General features: G+C 38.9%; 1 protein-coding gene across 4 annotated transcripts in view; it reads right to left on the bottom strand.

Annotated features, from left to right (window-relative positions):
* Positions 1-23,171, bottom strand: part of ERC1 (ELKS/RAB6-interacting/CAST family member 1) — a 291,365-nt gene that overhangs the window by 69,262 nt on the left and 198,932 nt on the right. The gene's annotated exons all lie outside the window — the stretch shown is intronic.

Here is a 23,171-nt window from a genome sequence, read left to right on the forward strand (position 1 = left end):
CTCGAGCCCATCTGGGTTGGAGGGCAGGGAGGCTGGGAAGACCATGCACCGGTTACATTTTTGCCATTCCTGCTGTGGTATGGCCTGAATAAATCACAGGGCTGAGGTCAGAACAGCCAGACCATAAAGTGATTCATGGGCCCAGCAGTGCATTCCCCCAGGACTATGTACTTTATTACAGTAAACCTCAGAACAAGATACAATTTCCTGTCTCAAGGAGCAGCCTTTAAATCAGGACACCTGGACAGCCCTGCAACCACTGACAGAAACAACGGGGCTCAGCCCTGCCGCTGCCTCTTCTTGCCAGCCTGCTGCTGCCCAGGCCCTGCTGCCTCTGATGCTAAATACCACCTTCAGAAATGACCTCCTTCTTCAACAGATTACTGAGGTGAAAAGACTGTGGAGTCAGTGTACTGATACAATCCTATTCTTCAGCCATAGCTCCCCAACCAATAAATAAATATTCTTCATCTGTTGTTTTTCATTCCATTTTAGCTTTCAGGTCTTTCCTGCACTGTAAAAATTGGACTCAAAATGTTAAGGCAACAGAGGAATTGAAAGGTAACTCATTGGTTTCTCTGTCAGCAAGCAGATCCTTTACTGAAAGAGGGGTTTTTTGCAAGCTGAAAAACACTGTGTGTGATTTAGGTTGCAATATCAATGTTCTCACTGGTCTCACAGGGACTCTGATCTGAGATTTGGGTTTGGCACCTGAAAAGAACTGAGGCAGTGACAGAGATGATGGTATTGTTAGACTCCCAAAAACTCAGTCTCAGCGAGGAGTAATGTTACTCTTATGCCACAGGTTACATTTTCAGGAGAAATTTTTATGCCATGGACCAAAGCAGCAGGCATTTTTTGCTCTAAATATTTTCGGCAGCCTTACCTCTAAACACTTAAGTCACATGGGCCTTCTGGGCTGCAGAGGAGCAACCTCCCATGACTGCCTTTTATTCTAGTTGTCCCTCATATAAAGGTGAGGCATGTGCTGAATGTACTTAGGCTCTTCTCCTTGGTGCCCATGTTCATACAGAGTGGGACAGAAGGAAAACACAATTTGCTTCCTTCAGATCCAGAATGCATCACTTGAAAAAGAGTTTCACTCAGGTATAATTTTTCAGTATCAATCATTAAACAACGAGGAGCATGAGTAAGAAAAGGGAAGGAAGTTGCCCTTCAAGCATTTACTGGCAAAATGCACAACTTTCCTATGGTTTTGCTGACAGTAAGTCATTCTGCTCTGTCACTCTGCAAATAGTGGAAGAGATTCTGATTTTTTTTCACTCTTCAAAGTTCTTTCAAATCTTAAAACTATGGACATAACAAGATAACATGTCCTTGGGAAGCTGCTTCATGGAAAATATAGCTAGGAATAAGAAGCTCACATATACTGAGACACACCTGAAAGAATGTGAGACTTTCAGAGGACAAGAACATAAGAGAAAGTGATAGAGGAGGGGAAGACTGCAGGAAACTTAGGGGAGAACTCATTAAACACTGAAAGTTAAGAATGATACTGAACTGGTCAAAGCAAAAAAAACCACAAACACCACCAACAAATGAAACACCTAGATAAGGAAAAGGGAACAAAGAAAGATTGAGAAAACCAATGTAAGTAACACTAAACCCACCAGATTTGTCAAAGACTGAACCCTCCTGAAGCTATTTGTTTTGTGATTAACATTTCCTATGAGTGAGAACAGTTGTGTGGAAAACTACTTCTTCCACCTCCTTATTTTGTTTTATCCTAATTAAAGGATCTCCTTCACATCTGTGGATTATTTCAGAGCTTACAGTAGGAAGAATCAAAGCCTATGAATTGATTTTATCCAATCTTATTTCCTGTACAGAACAAATACTTACATTATCTCCAGTTGCTCCCATTAAAACCAGTATCTTATTCTGGGGCAGTAGGAAAAGGACAACTGCTTGTGACTGAAAGTCATGAGGAACTGGCTGCTGTCCTTGTGAGTTTGTCCTAGTGGTTAATACTTTTCACTATCAGAAAATCATGTATTTCTAATACTAATTTTTCTGCCCTCAGTTTCTAGATAATGATCCTTCTTTTTACTGTCTCTGCTGGAATAAACAATGTTTTAATATTACTATTATTTGATTTTCTAGATATTAGATCTATACATATTACTGTGACATCTGTATCAACAATGCTATAAAATACACCTAAATTTTTCATTCTATTCATACTCATTAATCCTACTTTTATGTAACCAAAGTCCTGCTGCTGCCAATGTCACACTGCTTTTTTCCGTAACATTGCTACATATTTTCCAAGTGATTCCTTTCAAAATAGTATACAATAGTCTCCATATTGTTCTTATTTATATGTCTAATGTTCAGATGCACTTTGTGTAAATGAGTTCACAGTAAGAAGCAATTTAAATGACTCTAGATATCTGTTCTTATCACTAGGTAATGCTATGCCATTTTCTTTATCACCTGCAGCTTCCATTGACTGTCATTTTATACTCACTTCCAGCTCACTGATAAAATGATGATTAGCATCAAGTGTAGTATCAAATCGATGAAGTTCAAATATAAATATCATTGTTCTGTTTTAATTGCAATTGGTAAATGCTGACAGATAACACTCACTTCAACCACACTGTCTATACAGCATTAATAAACAATATCAGGAATTGGTAATTTAAAGAAGTCTAAATACATTTAATGTAAAAAAATTTTACTATTAAACAGGGTAATTTTTTTCTGATCAAAGTTTGGAGATAATCAAGCAATCATCTGACTTTTCTGACATTACCCATCTTACAAACCAAGTTAGCTGGTATTTATTAAAACTATATTTTTAAAATTCTTTATCAGAATCTTTAATCATCTTATTCATTATTCTGCTCTCAAATTGTAACAGTTAATCAATTCACAGCAAGTTAGTCACCCTGCCTGCTATTCTGCAACACTTACAGAACTTAAACATTTCCATAACTTCTAGAATTTCACCAGAATTCCAATATCTATTAAACTTTCCAGGAGCCAAAATTCCCTTCAGCCAATTTCTCCTAGTGTTCGTAGATAGCAGAAATCTTGGCATACCAACCCCAACACATGTAACATCTTCAGCAGTTTCTTATATTGAAAAGAGACATAGAATGCCAAAGTGCCTTTCTAAGAAGAGGCAAAAACAGTTGTTTGATTTCTGTGTGATCTAAACTAATAGTAAAGGATGTCACAAACCTGTAAAATACTATTTTAGGCAAATTGCAAATGGCTTAATGAATGGAATAAATAAATACATAAATAAATAAGATCTTTCTTGACTTTGTTTTCCCAGTAATTCTGATTACGTTGACTACTTTACTACCAACAGGAAAATGCAAATTTATATAATTAATAGGTTTTTATTAATTTGAATGCTGGCATTAAGAAAAGCAGCGGCCATTTCATCCCCACAGCAAACATGAATGGTATTCTCTCTGAAACCAAAGATAAATCCCCATTGACTTAATATATTAACAGTTGCATAGAAGAACAGGATTCCCTATGTTGTCTAAACAGCTTTAAATATACATTAAATATTCCTGAAAAACTATCAGCATTCCATCTATCTATTGAAAAATACACATAAAATAGTATGTAACAAAAAACCCTTTTAAGGTTTCAAAGTGAAGTTTGGAGAGGCTGAGAAAAGTAATCATAACACTCTACTTGTGGGGATGCTTTACATCGTTTTAGTCTTTCATTAAATGAACATATATGGGTTTAACCAAGGAACCTAGGATATTTCATCTTGAAAAGCTTATTTACCCATGACAATAATACACTCAGGAACTGGGGCAGGAATGCACCTTAAGTTGCTGAGCAAAATCATCTTCAGACAAAACAGAAATCAGTACTGGCAGATTCCTAATAATTTGCAGTGAAGTGCTTAACTGTGACATAAAGAATAACTTTAACGGTGGAGTGAAAAACACAAGTTTTGATTTTTAGGTTTTATCTAGATCACATAATCCTGTTTCCAAAAGCACTGACAGGAAATTTTTTACTATTAACATTGTTTCAATGCAATACAAAGTAGAGATGTAAAATTAAATATAAGCTGTATTTCCCCTCCCCCCTCATATGTCTTGCTTATTTACTTCCTAGTGTGACAGACACAAAGGGAAGATACTGGTAACTAAGCAGAATAAATGGTAGAAATGAGAATGATCTCCTCTGTCCTCTCCACTTGGTGGTACTCTATTTAATCTGCTATTCAAATGTAACTGTATCATATCTTTGTCAAGGAAGACACGTGTCCATGGCATTTAGACCTGAGAGCTCGTTTGTGCAACAACAGCAAACATGCCAGAGATGCCACGAAAAGCTCGGTAACATACCAAACTTTTCAACTTTTCCAGGCGACATGTTTAGGCTACAGCAGATACCAAGGGAACTTTTTCTTTCCTTCCCTCCAGACAAGCACATCCTATGAAAGCATTACGCGTGGCATGCCATGCCAACCCAAGTCTACCACAAGCCATAGCGAGGGGATTAACATTACAAACTTTCATGTGGCTCCAGAGCCATTGCTGTGCTCCTCAGAGAGAAGAGTGCCTTTTCGTGTGTTCAGAGAGGTACAAAAGCCCCTCTTCCCCGTCAAGATGCTGACAGAGGCTAGTGCGTGTTCATAGCGGAGGTCACTCTGAGGGGAGGAAAGCAATAACAGCCTGACTGGAACAGACACCTTCTTCACAGAAAAGTCAGTCATTTACGTTTTTGGTCTTGCACACCTCACTGCAAAAGATTGTGAAGTATTTCATTTAGAAATAGAGCAGGGAGTCTGCTCTTCAAGCAGAAATAAAGTACACACACTAAATATAACCTATTCCAGCCTACAGAAAATACTGCTGAGAGTAATGGCCCAGAAGACTCCCTGGGAAAAAGAATGTTTTAGAACAAGAAGGCTGTCACGCTGTAACTGCTTTACAACATTAAAGTTAATGGCAGTTTTTTTGTAAATAGGGCTAGTCAATACTATTTTGTTTAAATTAACATTTTACCATTTTTTGATGCCTTGAGTTAGCTACCTGATTGTAGACATTTTCTTTTCCTTTTCCTCTAATTGAGACTACTGAAGAGTGGAAGAATGCTACCTGCAGAAGAATGTTTAGCTTCCACTAAACTCTTTCTGAGCAAGGAGTTATGTAGGAATAAACCAAAGCAGTGGAAGAAAAAAAATGCCAGCTGAGAAGAGATCCCAGGTTCTCCAAGGAAGACTTGAAAGGGTAGCAAAGGACTGTGTGACCTCAGACAGAACATTGCTTCCTCTTGCTCAAAAAAAGTGCAATTTATGACGAATGAGCAATTTAACAATGGGAACCAAGATCAGACAATTTGCTTTCCCCCAAAGGACAAAGGCTGTGTTTATATTGACATCCCCTCCTTACTCCTTCATGCAACTGAATCACTCTAAGCTCTCATACATTTTGTGGAGTTCTCACAATCGTGAAAAGACAAATTCAAATCCAGTAATGTAAAATGAGTGCGTATGACACCACCCACACACGGGACTTCAAACAAGCACATCTGAATAAGTTAGTAACTCTCCCTAAGGTGAACCAGAATCTTCTTACAATGGCTGAGAACTTTTTCAGATTCAGGATAGGTAAAGGAGGCACATCCATGCTACTCAGTCGTTTTGGGAGGCAAGGGTGTGGGTAGAGAAGAAGGGGGTTTTTCAGTGCAATTTGGTTACAAAGCTTGTTTGCACAGGGCTGTGCCGGCCTCATGGTGACTATTCATAAGAGATCCCCAGAAGAGCTGTAAAGTCTGCCTATAGCCCAAGTGCTATAATTGCTGTCTGTCAAAACAGTGTTGTTTTCTCAGCAAACATTTCAGAATGCCCAGTGCTAAGTTGATTAGTTTGGGGTGTTCTGGGGAGTAGTATAAGGATGACGCCCGAGAGACAGAAGTAAAAATGATGACTTGGAGACAAAACTTTCATTCCATTAAAACACTCCAGATAGTGTTTAATTTCTCAGTTAAAAGAGAATTCCTGTCCTTGTGTCCTGGCTTGAGCAAGGAAAAGAAAGCAGGGAGTAGGAAACCGTTACTACCAAAAAAATCCAGTTTTACTGTAAGAAGCATGAAACTGTTCAAAACCAGAGTGGTGATATCAGTACAGAAAAAGGCTTGGATGCCCTTCAAGCATAGTTGCTTATGCAGCAAAATGATTCCCACGTTGCAGAGGTGACTCCCTTCCAGTACACCCAGCATCAAGAGGTCTCCCTCTTGGCGAGCTTCTGAGGCTCCTCCTCTGCACAAGAGCGTTGAGAACCTCCATCTCCACAGCAAGCCTATTTCAAATGCAGCCTGCTCTGTGTTGGTAATGTAGAAAGACAGACCCAGTTCCCCTCAGGTGCCAGCAGCAGTGCTGACCACACAGAGCCTATTCAAACCACACCATGAGATCATCGACCGGATTTGTACACAGGCTGAGCCTGTGCAGGTCCCAGACACCTGAGTATGTGAACTCTATAAAAAACACTTCTTGCACGAAGCTGCACACAGAAACATGAGGGCTGGGAGAGGGGGGTAGCTGGCGGAGTTGGCACGAGGGAAAAAGGAAGGAAATTAGGAGTGTATAACAGAGCGAGGCTTCAGCCATCTTTTGCAATTAAAGAAACTCTTCGCAGACCCTTAAAGTGGCAGAAGGCATTAGCTGTGCATTTAGACTGTGACTTACAACTTCCTACCTCCATAGCATGGTTAGGAAAGGCGATGCAGCTGTAAGTCATCGACAACCATAGCCGGCCCTTGCAGACCCTTTTAGGAAGGACTTGGTGAAGCAAATTCATACTGGCTCTTCCTGTACATTATCTGCACTTCTGTATTTTCCATCAGTAATCATTGCTCCTGAACATCCACAGTACCAAAGCAACTTCATTTGTACTGCTCAGGTTACATCAATGTCAACACTTACTAGAAGTCCCAGGGTTTTAGGGGGTTGGAATTTTGCCATCAAAATTCACTTGGGACTGAAATGTGGCAAAGTGGGGCACTGTACCTCCTCACTTCCCAGGCAGTTTCATATCAGCTTTTTTATAAAAAACCCTCTGCAAGCGTTTAAGATCTTTCTGTTTTTCTCAAACTAGAAATGTCTTCAATTTTTACTATTATATTTGACAAAGGTTAATCATGAAGTCTAAAAAATGCACATTAAAAGTTTTAATGAAAAAGAAACACCTTGTTAAACCCAGTGCAGTGTGTGTTCCTACTAGAGTGCACATCCTTATTTTAGCAATAGTTGATGAATCAAAAGACTACACAGAGCATGACAATGGGTAATTACAAGGGTAGCTCAAATAATAATATTTTTTTATTATTTAGAAAAAAATATTGAATAGGAAACAACACTTAGGCATTGCAGTAGTTTTTAGTAAAAAGATCTAATAATGCAATGAACAAATTTAACAGTTTCTGAGATTTAATTCTGATTAATTGAATGATTTTTAACAATACCCTGAGAAATACTAGATTTTAAATATTTTAAGATTATTGCTAGATTTTTTCCAAGCTAATAATCATTATGCAGCACTCTGGGAATGCACCTGTGAAGCACAAATCTAACCCACTTTAAAAGGCATTTATTTGTGCTATCACTCTCAGCATTGCCTCAAACTAGACACTTGCTCCACAAGTGGAATTTACCACTCAGAATTACATATGCAAGTTCCCTTTGCAGCTAATGAGGAAAGTAATGCATCTCATAGTGAATTAATGTCAGGCAATAAAATGGAGGAAAACTTTAGTCAACGTGAGAGTGTGATCTGTTCAAGTGGGATCCACAGCCCACAAATGCTCCTGAGGATGCACGTCTAAAGCAGGCATTTGCTTACAACTGCTTCCATCAACTTCTTTTACAGCAGTTAAGTTAGAACTGAATGATGACTGAGAAAGGACACAGAAGCAACCACCTCATCTACAGCAATCTGTTTTTTATAACACTGCCGAGAAACTGTGAAATGTTCAGTCTCTGAAAGTTCAAACCCACACTGCAGGGCAGCTACTGGAGTAAACAGGCTACATACTGTATTGTAGGATGATTCTTTTGCTTCCTATGCAGAAGGAAATACAAAACTGGGGATCTGGCAATACTCAACAAGGTTCTCCTCTTCAAATTAAGCTACTTAAAACAATATTTTATTTTTTTAATCTTTGGATGGTGCACTTATGATTTTTATAATGTTAAAGAAACTCACACCAGGTAAACAGAATGTTGTCTTTAAGAAAGCGTAGAAGGCAGTTTTGCATTTGAGAACAGTTAAAACACAGGTGGACTTGGCAAAATCTCCTTTGCACAATCAACCAACCAGAGGTGAAGTTTGAAAGTTAGTCCTCTGCACTCTGAAAACAAAGGAATTGGCACTGGAAATACTCTGCTCCTTGGGGTTGTGTTATAGATTAAATGTTGTTTTATTGACTCGTTCTTAAGGATTAAGCCTTCAACTTCCCCACTTTGCTTGAAACCAATAGTGACCACAGTTGTGCAGAACAGCTCCGGAAGGATCGTAAATGGCCTCTGAAATACCTCATAGGTGAGCCTGGACTGCTGCGACCCAGCAAACCATGTATTGACAAAAATTGTAGCCAATGTCACTAAAACGATGGAAGACCTGAAGAGCAGTCAAGTTATAAGAACATTTTTGCAACACAACAGAAGATTCTCTACTGCAAGTGCAACTCAACAGAAAAAAATTGATCCAGTTATACATACAGAATTGTATTAGATTCTAGCAATTTTGAAGAGCAACAGTCTAACATGCTGATTTCCATTCTAGAATTTTCTTCCAGTTACCTTGCATGTAAACGTTTCTCTTTTTGAATCAAGGGGCAACTACACCAGTGAAAATTTTCCATTATGTCTCCTTTAATACAAAGTTCCAAAATCAACCAAACTTACCAGGGCAGCATCATTTGCAGTTGCATAATCAATGATAATACCAATATGTCTGAAATCAAAAGTCTACCTTCCTGAACCCAGGACCTGAGGACCACAGCTTTAACACGTTTCAGCATCAAATACATTTATATAAAGCAGATCAAGACCTTACGTAACAGTATTAATGTTTTTTGTGTGTCTCAAAAGAAACAAATAACAGACACATCATGTGGGTCTCTACAGATATCCTTTGTCTAAATCACAGGTTAGTGCATAAAAAGAAGGACCACATGAATGACTGAACTAATGTCTTATCATCTAAATGGCTGCCACCCACATTGATTTTTCTGTCTATTCCTATTTTAGAAAGTTAACCAAGTTCAATCTCTTGCCATCACAGACAACCATACCATATAATCATTCTTAAGTGCAGTACAATTTCCTCTTCAACCCACTATGGCTATCAGTAGACTTCCAGAAATGACATTGGTCTGCTGTCTAAGACAACAGAATTCTAACTAGAACCAGATTGGGGCCCATAGCTTGAATGGGAAAAGATTTTCTGAGACTTGATGCGTAAGACAGAGAGGTTTACTATTCAGAACTTCTCTCTCCGAGTTTCAGTTTATGATTAGGAAGGATATTTCTAGTTAGAGTCATATTATACTGCAAGTTGTGGTAGCAGATACACAACAAGGGGAAAAGCAGGCAGGGGGAAGTTTCTGATGAAGTTCCCTGAATAATCTAGATTCATATGCCAGTGGAGAATTTATAACTTCCCAAACATTCCAGAACTCTTAACTAGCATGAAAATGGCAATTCCTCCGTATGTCTGACAACTTCCAGTGAAAACTAGAAAGGTCAAAATATTGTATACGAGAATCTGAAATACTGCCTGCAGCACCATTAAGTACTAAAATTTAATAAATCCAGGATTGGGGTCCAGTCAATTCCATTGCCCCTCTAGTATCATGGATTTAAATCTGCATGTTCTTGCACTTCAGCAGATGAAAGGACCTCTGTGATAACCTTCCCCACCTTAGAGATCCTTATTTTAGGTACAATTCACATCACTTTTTGTATACACATAAACAGCAGCAAACGGGATACGGTGAGGAAAAGTTCACCCTGCGAAAGCTGAGATGCCTCACTGCTGAAGCCACAAGACAATAAAAGAGACTGGTTGAGATTTTTACAAGTTCTGACGGCCAAGTCCACTACTTCTGGCTGGCTCATAGGATTTAAATTTCTGCATCTCAAGTTTTATAACTTGCCTCCCTAAGGAATTAACTAAGCTTCTTTCCAGAGTCTGTTTAGAAGGGAAACCATTCACTTTGGAAAAGACAGAACTAATGCCCTTACTCTGGAGGCTCTGGTTTTGGCTTAGTCCCCTCTGTTCCCTGTCAGACACAACAAGAGTGAACCTGATTGCTGTGAGTCAACAGTTCTAATCCATGAAGTTCAAACATGAGGATGCCAAGGACCAGGCCTCACTCCTAAGCATTACCATGTCAGGCTCTTATTTCCTGAAATTAATGGAAAAATCTGAAGTTACAAAACAGAGAAGGAAAACAGAGATTGCAATTGTAGCAAAAAGGAATCAGATATTTCCTTTATAGGGAAACCTAAAGCAAATCATTTTTAGGTTTAAAAGAATCACTGTGTGATCAAACTGCTTAAAAATTATTTGCAGGCACTTCTGAAGAAACTCCAAATCTGCTTCCTCCAATCAACTCTTGCTGTTTTTATGAACGATCAGGGTAATTGAAGTGATCTCAACTCCAACTAACCAGTTATATCCGATCCACTTTGACAGTTGATAATATACAGAAGCATGGAAGAAGGAGGCATTCTCAAGAGAAACAGGATTAAAGCCATGTGACAAAAAGATCTGGAGATTTTTGTGTTATACCACACCCACTTAAGTGAGAAACTGAATTCTGCCACTTATCCTTTCAGGCAAAAACCCCATGATTTCCTCAACATCTTTCTTGAACCATGCCACTGGTTACAGGTTCCTCTGGGTTCAATGTTGTCTCCTTAATTTCAGTACAGGGATTTACTCCAGCTTCCCCATTAATTTGGTCTCTTTCTGTGTGTTAACTTCACATTACATAACACAAACTTTTCTTTCACAGTCTAAAACTATTGTTATGACTAATATTCAGTTCCTACTCCTTAAACAGATTAATATTCCCTTACTGCCTGTAACTCTGTTTCTCTTCCCATTTGCAATGTCCCTCTTTAAATCTTTTTGGCCTTCTTTATGTTCTTTGTGGTTTGTTTTGTTTTAAACACTCTTTCAAAATCCATTAGTATTCTTCAGACACTTTTTGTAATTGCAGCCTTTCAGACCTCACTGTCACACATCTCTCTTGGTTGCACTTTTTCAGTTCTAAGATAATCTGTAATGCAGCCTATTGGTCTATTCACTTTATATTCTGCTAACATTGAGAATTACAGGATTAAGGATATTATGGAGCACATCCCTGTTTTATCTCATTCTAACATCCACTTATGGATCTATGTCCAAGAGTCTGTTCTGTCTAAGCTACATTTGATCCTGCTGATACTGTCTCTACTGTGCCCTGTGGCCACAAAGCCCCACTAACTGCTGCATAAATAAGTGTTTTTACATGTTTAAAACTGATCACTAGATTCACTGAGTAAAGCCCAACTCTACTGCAATGAAATGCAGCATCAGCTCATGAGAAGGATCATCTGAGCTGAAAACAGACAATGCTCACCTTTCAATGCAGTCCTGCATTAAGAGCCTCCCCACAACATCCCTGTCCTCCTGTACATGCACCCTTGTCTACATCCATGTAAGATAAAGCCCAACGTGATAAAGAAATTCCTTCTTCCCCTCAAGAAAACATTCTTTTTCACTCAGCAAGTGGCACAGTCTGCATTAGTAAGCATTGTTAGATTTCTATAAAGTCCCCTACAAACAACATTTTAAAAACCGTTTGACACTCTGTTGAGTGTCCACAGCAAGGTGTTGGCAGCAGTGGGATTGCTGGAGCCTCTGTGAGATTGGGGCTGCCCTGTGCTGGACACAGCCAATTCCTGACTGCCACAATGGACCCACTGCAGGGCACAGCTGAGCCCCTCAGCCAAGCTGATGTCACCCCTGGGAAAACATATTTTAGAAAAAGCAAAACCCACCACACAGGCAGAGGAATGGGACAGTGGAGCAGAGAGTGAGAAACAACAGTGGGAACATCAAGGTCAGAGAAGAAGAAGGGGAAAGAGGGGCTTCAGGTGCCACAGTACGTATCTGTTGCAGCCTGTAAACAGTCCATGCTGGAGCAGATACCCACATCAGTCTTCACAGAGCCCATGCCTGGGCAGGCTTTGTCCTGAAGGACTGCAGCCCCATGGTGAGAGCCCACACTAGAGTAGGGGAGAGGTGTGAGAGGGAAGGAGCAGGAGAGAGAAACTATGTACTGACCATTCCCATTCCTCCCTGCAACACTCAGAGAGGGAGGTAGAGGAGTCAGGAGCAAGGGAGTGAAGTTCAGCACGGGAAATAGGTGAAAAAAGATGTTGTTTTATTGTTTATCTTTGTTTCTCACAACCCAAATCTATTTTGATTGGCAATAAATTAATTTTCTCTAAGATGAGTTTGTTTTGCCTGTGACAGTAACCAATAAGCCATATCCCTGTCTCTATCATGACACAGGGACCTTCTCATCCTATCTTCTCCCCCTGCTGTGTTGAGGAGGGGGAGTGAGTGAGCAGTGGGGTGGGAGTTTGGCCCTTAGCCAAAGTTAACCCACTGCAGACACATCTTTGTGTTCAAACACCAGCTTAGAAACATATTTTTAACATCAGAAGGTAAAGTGTCATTGGAAGTGAGCCTACACGTTCACTTTCTCAAGGTGGCTTTTGAAGTTGTAGGTAAAGTTCTAGCTACAAATTTGGGACCAGAAGTGAACGTGCTTAACTCTTCAAGTTGGTGGAACAAAAGATCAGGTTTTACAAAATGAGGTTGACTGCAGTCACGGGTATCATAGAATGTGAAGAAATTAAAGAACTATCACCATGCACCCTGGCACAGAAAGAAAACCCAAGCAAGCTACAGCTAAGCCGGCAAGAAAGAACAGGGGCACCTGCTCTCCGGAATGAAACTCCCAAGAAGCAATGAACCACAGCAGGAAAATGCACTCAGTCAGCTTTCTTTTGAAAATGCTGCCTCAGCCAGCACCTCTGCCATGAAATATACTAAAAATTATGGTGTTTAAAAAATTAGCTTCATTACCAATATGATACAAGAGCTACAACAGTCATCTTCTCAGCCTTAACTTTTTTTTTTTGGCCAAAACATTTTCATGCTGTCTTTTTTTCTACTTAGCCAAAAACAACAGTGATTTTGGCTCTATGCCTTCACTATAATCAGCAATACCAAGAAACTCATCACAATGGCAGCAATGTCAATAAAGCCTTGGAAGAAGCCAAAGAAGTTTTAATACAGCCTCATCCAAAAGGAAATGTTTCCCAAGCTAGAGTGATTCTTTTTAGCTCTACACAATGCCATGAAACATGTCCTCACACTATTCACATACTTCCTGTGGTCAAACAGCCACCTTGGTTTCTCTGGACAATCTTGCAGAAGGAAACATTCATTAAACAGTAGTAAGAAACTAGAGAAGATTAGAATGTTTACTGAGCAGGATCAGCAATTCTGACACACACCCCGACTTGTGAGCATAGTATATCTGGGCAGATAATTACTCAGTATTTTCTAACCCATAATCAAGTTTAAAAACAGTGAACTCTGGTTTCTTTGAGAGAAAAAATATGGGAAGCTAAATCTGAAGGGGCTGTGAAATTTCAGCAATACTCATCTATGTAAGTTGCTACCTGGAACACCAAAAAACACTTTTAATGAAGATATACCTGTTTTTCTACTTATTTTTTTTGTTATAATAGATAGCTCTCTCAATTCTTCCAAGAGTTAGAAAACCTTACCTGAAGGCTATCAACCCACAAAATATTGAGAACCAAAGACAAAGCTGATTGCCTTTATGCCCAAGTCTTGCATAGAAGAAATCTGGAGATTAATTATTTCCTTTTATGCAGTGGCTCCACTTTAGACTCTGCTTCCTTGCAGATACTGTATAAAGAGAGGGGGAAGAGGGGACGCAACTCGTAAAGATACTGTGATTATGATGACATCAGTGCCATTTTGAAGTGTCCACAAATAGATATTTTTCTCTAGCAAAAATTTCTTTTTTGTTCTCTGTATCCTGTATCCTTGACAAATCTAGGGCATTAATTACCAGATACCAGAGCACTGGAGTGCCTGTAACTCACTCTTCCCTTTGCCCATCTTTCTCCTCCTTTCCCTTCATTTCTCTTCCTTTCTCTTTCTTTCAATTCTTTTACCGATCTGTCCCTTCCATTCCCCTCTTTTCCTTTCCGTGCTTATTCCCTCCTTTTAACTTCTTTCCACATCTTTCCCTTCCTTTCCTTTAATTGACCTTCCTTTCCCCTCCTTTTCCTTCATTGTTCTTCCTTGTCCTTCATTGGTTTTCCTTGCCCTTCCTTGTCACTTTTTACCTTCTTTGCCCTTTCTTGACTTTCCTTGCCCTGCTTTCCCTTTCCTTTCCACTGCTTTCCCTTCCTTTTTCTTCCTTTCTCCTCCTTTCCCCTCTTTTCTCTTTGTTTCCCTTCCTTGCCCTTCCTATCCCCTCCTGGGTAGGGGCAGGTTGAATGAGGCCCTGAGCAACCTGGTCTAGTGGGAGGTGTCTCTGCCCATATGAGGCAGTTTCATCTAGATGATCTTTAGGGTCCCTTCCAACTCAAAACCATTCTATGATTCTATATAAAAAGATTTTGTATTTTAGACATGAATAATAGGTACATATCACATGGGAGTGAATGGTCATAATGCAAAATAAAACAGCAGTAATGTGTAATTACTATGTAATTACAGAACAGAAGAGAAAATTCTGTTCAAATAAGAATGTTTGAACCTGTTGCTCCAAATTTTTGTGGGATAAATTTTGACAAAACTGATCTGATCAAAACAAACAAAAATGCAGACACAATAATGCCATTTGATAACCTTCCATCCATTCTATTAGAAGAAAAGGAAGACAGTATGGCTAGAAGATTATTAGCAACTGCTCAACATGTAGGATGACTTTATTTGAGGGAGACTCTTGAGAAAGGATTGCAAGTGGACAGACTACTTTTTCAGATTCATTAGCAAGTAGTTACCAACCACTTCTCATTTTATTTTAGCCTAAATGGTGTAGCTCTTGAACAAACACCCTGCCCCTCCAAAATAAAATGAGAACACATATATTAATTTTAATTAATTTGAAAAATCTGACTTACAAGCATGAAAGGGACTGGGTTTTGCCAGTCATAGATAACAGTCCGTCATGTTAACTCCTTGCTACTTCTTCCAAATATATCAGATTAAAAATAAATCCTTCCTCTTCTGAATCACAACATTCATGTTACAAATGAGGCATCATGAAAAGAGGTATTCCTTTGGAAGCCATGAAAGTGTTAGAGCCCTGACTATACACCACATGACGTGCTGTGGTACAGCTAACAAAGCAGAAGAGTTCACAAATTAAGAAAAGACAGATCTAATCTGAAAGTGGTTAGTTGCTCTGACACTATGAGCAGGGCTATTTGCAGCTCCATGTTTTTCTAACAGTGCTAAAGGTGTATGTGAACAAGGCTGACTAGGTAAGAATTTCTGAAATTCCTGAATTTCTTCCTCTGAATGGAGGGGCATATACAGAAATCCAACAAATGGTATTAAAATATTTGCTTCAATCCATCTGACTGCTAACAATTAAACAAGCAAATGCAGTTTTTATATATAAGGTCTTTATGTTTCTCCCAACATCCCTCACATTCAATCCCAGCCCTTAGAGTTGTCTTTACTCAAGGTTGAAGCTACTAATTGTTCTGTTTTGGACTGGTTTATACCTACGCAACATATCGCTGCAAATGACACAGGCAATGCCATGAATGCAGACATTGTTATAGTCATATAGACATACTTCTGCAGAGACAGTTCTGGGCCTGTGGCCTTAGGAAAAGAAGCTATATCAATTTAAGCTGTGTTTATAATGACAAAATTGCCTTCAATCTAAGGGTCGTAGCAACGATTGTGCTGAGTTAGCCCTTTCTGCTAGGACCAGAAGGGGGGCAGGGGAAGAAACACCTTCTACCAAAATAGTTAAATTGCTATAAAAAAAGTCTGTGTATGCAGCTCAGGTCTTATAAGGAAGTGTTCTTAAACATTTATTTCTTGAAACACAAGGTTTCAATCAACAGCCACCGGAGACTCTGGGGTCACGATCTTCCCTGTACGCAACACCCTCAATGTTCTGCATAAAGGTCACAGAGTTTTACCCTTTGTGAATGAAGCTGCCTTCCAAACACTTTGACTACGGAATAAACAGTTTCTAACTCAGCTTGCAAAACTCTTAGCATTGTTTTCTAAGAAAAAAAAACACACTCTTGCAAAGAGATTTCATATTCATACTCTCTGTCGACTATTTATAAATTAAAGGTCTGTAAAATCTTGAACTTTTATTAAGTCTGTCAGCAACAAGTAAGTGGAGAAGAACACCATATGTTAATTTAAGAAGCCCATTGAGTGCCTCCATTGTATTCCTCAGCTATCCTACTGGCTTAAAGTGCTTCTTACACCATGATATGCTAGTATATTTGTACTGCATTAGCATATACACATAATGAACACTCATGCTTGGCATCAGATGGACTTGTGTCAAAAGTAAAATATTGTGAGGTTACAGGGAATTTGGAATATGTTCTCACGAAAGACAGAGGTTTAAAGAAGTAAGAAAACTAATGCTTTGTAGCACCTAAAGCTGGGAGGGAAAACACAAAACAACACCTTTAGGATGTATCTGGCTCCCCAGTTCAAGAGAGACAGGGAACTACTAGAGAGAGTCCAGTGCAGGGCAACAAAGATGACTGGGGAACTGGAGCACCTCTCTTATGAGGAAAGGCTGAGAGAGTTGGGACTTTTTAGCCTGGAGAAGAGAAGGCTGAGGGGAAACCCTATTAATGCCTGTAAGTACCTAAAGGGTGGGTGCAAGGAGTTTGAAGCCAGACTCTTTTCAGTAGTTCCTGGTGACAGGATGAGGGGCAACAGGCACAAGCTAGAACATAGGAAGCTCCACTTAAATATGAGGGAAAACTGCTTTACGGTGAGGTTGACAGAGCAGTGGAACAGGCTGCCCAGGGAGACTGTGGAGTCCTCTTCTCTGGAGATATTCAAGACCCAACCGGATGCAGCCCTGAGTGATGTGCTGTAGACATTCCTGCTTTAGTAGGGGAGTTTGGTCTACATGATCTTTTGAGGTCCCTTCCAACTCCTAAGCTTCTGTGATTTTGTGATCTCTAGAGGTCCCTTCCAACTCTGACAATTCCATTATCTGCAAATCCCAATATGAATATTTTAAAGATGAATTGTTAGTGTCAAGAAGTGCTTCCAAAACTCAGAATTAAAATGGAAGAGTTATCTTCTGCAGAACTTCACATGGTATTTTAAAAGGAGTTGCTCTTCCTTTCTAGAAGGAGTTGCATTCCTGTTTCTGTCATTGCTCCTATTTGACTGGCTGTCTAGTGCCTGAACCCTACAGAGCTGCCATGCTGAAAATAACACAATGCATATTTCTTTTCTATCCACTGCTGATAAGTTATGTTGCTGAAATTCGTCCAGGAAATATACCTGTTAATTTTGCCCTAGATGGATTCTATTAAAATGTGAAAATCTTGGCAAGAATGGGGGTGAGACTTGCTCACTATCTGGGTCCCTTTCCCACCCAGCCAACAGGGCAGATTTTTTAGTTCATTATCACCTCATCAGTGCTCCTGTCAGCTGCCAGCAGCGAGAAAGGACTAAGCCACTCACTAATTCCTGGCCTTCCTGCCTCCACTGAAGCAGCAGTAAATCCAGAACAGATGGATGCTCTTTAACCCTCTCAATCCAGACACCTACTTTAATCAGTCTAATCAACCCACTCAACTCAGAACAAGGAATAACTGACAGGCACGAAATGACAGGCATAGAATGGCAGCTCAGATCTGTACAGAAAACACCACTGTCTCCAATACTCTGCTGATATGGGAGGCTGCTGGCCACAGGCAGCAGGCCTAGCAGGTAAAGAGCAGGGCAGAACTTCTAGTGGAGAAAGTAATAGAGGAAAGGATTATGAAGCAGGAGAAAATGATTACGCATTAAGATCTCACCAGAAGGATCTCATCACATTACACAAGCTATAAACGCAGACCAGAAGGCACTTACTCCACGCAAAGTTGGTTGGGTTTTGGTTTTGCAACTGAAGCCACAGTTCAGGCCCACCTTGCAGCTTGCTGTCACAGTCTTCTTTCCCAGGACACAAGACATAAGTTTTAAGCCTTGTCTTGTGTTGTCTGAGACTTATCTGACCATCGATTGCCATTTCAGTGCACTAAGCCAGCAAAAAACTTACTTCAGAAAAATATGAGCATTTTATTGCTAGGTTAGAGTGCTGAATTAGCTTGGTGGAGTTGCCTGAGTGCCAGATACAGCATACAAGAGGAACTGGGAGAGGGGAGCAGGACCGGATGGGTCAGTACCTCAGCCTACTGGGCAGTCAGAACACAAGTTCCCATGTTCCCAGGGGTGCATTTTCAGTCTTTGCCCATACACTGCAGAGCGCAGCTTCATTCATACAAGAAGACAGAATCAGAAATTGCACGTGAAGCTAAAATGCTTCGTAAAGAGGATTTTGCTGAACCATAACATCAAGAGGAACTCTTCCGTTTCCTTTCATATTCCTATATTTCAACAGGGCCTAAAAAACTGTGTGGAAAGCATGGCTAATTCCAATATTCAGAGAGAAATAATTTTTTTTCTTAAGATTCTCTGTATAATTTTGTTTTCCTTGACCTGCTGCAGAAGATAAGAATAAAGAAACAGTATTATAATTCTCTGGCATCTCAAATAGATTTTCATACTTAAAAGCTTAAAGAAAATTGTCACTAATTTATGAGAAAGATATATTTTAAAAGTAGTTATATATTAACTTTAGAGATTGGAAGCTTTATAAAGTGATTTGGCTAAGGTAAACTGCACACCCAGACAAACTAACGAATGCCATTTAGAAAGATTAAACTTCAGTTTTGCCATTCTGGAGCATCTTATTTATAAAAAATAAACAGGAACAAATTCAAAGTGTACTAGCAAAATGTAAATTAGAGATGGTCACTCATAGGCAGAGAACAAGGTTCTGAAGGCCAACGAACCAAAGAGGAGAAAGTGAAAACATGGGGAACAGAGAAGATAGGAAAGAATCTGGCTGTTTATCTCTTGGTCTCTGTCTTATTTAAAAAATGTCTATCATGAACAAGAAAACTAATTCCAATATTGCCCTTTAAACAGTACTTTAATAACTGTCCTTTATTTACTTGCAATGGAATATAGACTGCATTAATGGAAAAAAATAACTTATTTCCTAGCAAATTAAATCTAACCTTGGAGTACAAGATACAGTTAAATGACTTGAGCATGGTCCAGAGGTCACTTTACTAAAAGCAAGGCAGAAAATTTTCTTCATGCCATGCTCGGTTTTCCTTATTCCTAAATGAGATGAATACTTTTTTTTTTTCAGAGTAGTCTTTTGAGATTTAACATAGCATTTGTACCTGCTTTAACATTCCTAGATGGAAAGTGGGATATAATGTGAAGTATCACAATGAGAACGGAATGCCACAGCATAAATTGAAATCATAGAAGGCTGCATAGTCAAAAAAATATATTCCTAGAAGTATGTTAAGGCCATGTGGGCACAAGTTACTGTATCCCATTTAATCAGGAAACTCTTGTTCACTAATGGTGTAGGTGTGTATTTCCAAGTCCCAGCAGAATGCCACCAAGTTCCTCTGAAAGAGTTAAGAAGTTAGGTAAATAAAACACTTCCACTAAACTATCCTAACTCTTACTTCAAATCAGAACACATAGTTAAGACATAAGCTAGAAAAATGTGCAAATGCAGCGTATGAATTGCGAAGAGGAATGTAATTTATTTTTGTGTGTGTTCCTTCAGCAAATTAAGCTTTTACATTATCTGTATCACTTATATGAAAACCAGTGTAATTTCTGTCCCTCTAAAACTATTTTCATTAAAGGTCTACAAGTTCTGTTTCAGAAACTGGTAACAAAAGAATAATTTCTTGCACTTAGCTGCATTTAAATTGCATTAAGAGCATATTTACCCATAAAACTGAACAAGATATTCAGCATTTGTATAAATAATGTACTCAAGATAACGGAGATGTATCTATACACGTGACAAAGTCATCTGGAACACTGCCTCCACAAAATGAGGGCACAAAGGCATCCGTGACTGTACTTTTCAAGTTCCCACACAGAGGAAGTGCTAATCCCACACTTCATGTTGAAAAGGAGGCAAAAGCTACAGCAGTTGAGACAGTGGAGTGAAGCCTTGGTGAGAGGTTCTTTGAAGGGGCTGAGCATGACTACAGTGCAAGACTTTAGTCCACAGGCTTCTTTCAGTTTGGGCCAAATGCAATGTTGACACACTCTGAAGCTCAGCACCAAACACCTTTTCCATTCTCCAACAGTTTACCTGCATTTCTGTATAAAATCTGGGGTTTTTCAGCTCCAAAGACAGCTTCACCTGCAGGGTTTAATTCTTCTGTTTGACACCTTGCTGTTGATTTTCCCTTACTGCACAAAAGAACTTGCTCCAGTGCCTCTTTCACAACTGCTTCTTTGTAGTAAATGAATGCCTTAATAATTGTATTTTGATTGTAGAGTTGATTAATTTTGACTTTGTTGAATTTGTGACCTTTGCTGAGATCTTTAGGGCTGGGAATTAAGACAGCACACTGTAACACTACTTTAGACATTGTGGGTCTGCCAATTTGTTTCATGCCTCATTTGTCACAAAACCTATGAAATTGTAGTCCAAAGCCAGTTGCGTAGTTTTCAGGGCATGGCAAAAATGTATTTGTTTTCATTTTAAATTAACATCTCCTGGCTAAATTAATCTAGTTTTTCAGACTCCAATACAAAGCCCTCACTAACAATGGAAACTTAGGATGCAAGACAAATCCAAAGATCAGTTTAGGAAAAGAGAATAGATTGCTCCTCTCCATTTACAGCACTGAAGTGGTAAGATAAACATATTTAATTTTAGGTATAGACATATAAATAAAAAATGAGAAGGTAGAAAGGATCTGTATGAGAACATGCTAGAAGAACAAACTAAATGAAGCAGCATGTATTTTATATGCACAATATTTACTATTAAAATTTGTGACTCAACCATTAAGATACTTAAAAACCTACAAACCTAGTATCTTCAGATTTTAAGTCCTGATAACACTGAAGTTCTGTGGCCATGGATGAACAAATAATTCCATCTTTTTGATTCAGTTTACTCCTTTGAGGAACAACAACAGTACTTCCCTGTTTTTATAAAAAAGAAGACTTTGACATGTAAGATTCTTCAATGAAGAGAAGTAAACTGCAAAGTACTTTTATGTATTGCATTATTGATATTTCTTTAGAAAATGTGCCTAGCTTAGGTCATAAAGGCTTTCTCCAAATATCAGAAGATAAAATTGGCAGACCTAGCCCTTCCAGATTTCCTGCCTACTGAGGGCTTGATGGGCAGCAAGAATTTTGCGGCTACCTTGAAACAACAAACTGAAAGACGAATACTTCTTTCAGTCAGAAAAAAAGTTTCCTTTGCATGAAGAATACTCCATATGGATTACCTTCAACAGCAAAATTTCTCCTTAGAAACTGAATCCAAAGTCAGTATTAACAGAAGAAATGAGCCCACATAATATTTATGCAAAAAGCTCATGGGTATAAGATACATATATTTACGAGATACATTTTTGGTTCTTGCAGACATTCATTAAGATAAGTAAGATCTGGGCTGAAGAATCACAAACACTGCAAGATAATACACTCTCTATCCTCAATTTAGTCTAAACTAGCCCCAAAGCACATGCAACTATGTTTAAGCTATTTGTGATATGTTGGTGTAATCTGTTTGTAAAAACCTCCAGAGAACAGTATTCTACAGCCTCCTTAGAACCCTTCTTTACTTTATTGAGATAATTTTGAATTCTCATCTTGTTCTCCAAAATGCCTGAACACCCATAATGGCATTTAGGCAAAACTCACCCTTTGGCTTGTCATCCACTTACATTAATGGACATTTTGAACTGCTACAGACTTCTGATAGACCTCTAAGGACACCTGGTAACACAGGTTTCCATTTTTACAATGAACTACTAATTATTTCTTTCCAGCTACCTGCTTATTCACTTTATAGTAGTTTAATCAGGAATACAATCCCTACGTTGTTGATGAGACAGTACTGTGAGAAATGATAGAACTTCTTCTGAGATCCAAACATAAACACATCTACTGTATAACCAAAACTACGACTTGGCATTTGGGGAAACCTGATTGACTTGTCACGATTTAGTCTCAACAAATTAAGGTTGTCTCTTACTTAACACTTCACTATTTTCTAAGCATTTACAAAAAATACTGAGTTTTCTCAGAAATTCCAGAGACTTGTAGATGGAGGTTTTTATTTTGCTTAAAAGAACTCAGAAGTTTTGTTTGGGAAGGGAGAAAACCAAGAAGATATGGTAAATATTCCATGCAATATAATGACAAAGACTGTAGGGACTGCAAACAACTCGACTAATTTTTCCAGTTTTTTGTACACAACTCCCACTTGTTGTCTTCCAGGATTGTAGGGAATCAATTACTTGCTTCAGAGGTTATTTCTGTAATTAAAGAAAATTGACCTGACTTACAAAAAAAGGAATTTCTGTTCACCTCCAGAAAATAGTCTGAAGTTAGACTTGGCCTTACCTACACCCCGCAAAGCTACACTGTTATTTTAAAAACAATAAAAGAATGACTCACATATGCACAGTGGCCATATGAGCACATCTAACCTTTGAGATTTCCCTTCTTGTATTTTGAACTATGTTGACGATGTCCGGATGGGATTTACAATGGCTCAAAGCTACTATTGTTCACACTACATTAAATCTACAATATATGCAATGAGATACCATAATATTTTCATTTGGAACTTCTATTAACCCACAACTTGACTGAATTTAATGAAATATGTAGTGCTCACAGAGTTGATTTATATGCATCAGTATTTACAGTGCACATTTCTAAAAGAGGAAAAAGCACCCTAAGGAACGCACGGTTCTTTTG

Source organism: Apus apus, chromosome 1 (assembly GCF_020740795.1).
Source record: "Apus apus isolate bApuApu2 chromosome 1, bApuApu2.pri.cur, whole genome shotgun sequence".
Classification (NCBI taxonomy): domain Eukaryota; kingdom Metazoa; phylum Chordata; class Aves; order Apodiformes; family Apodidae; genus Apus; species Apus apus.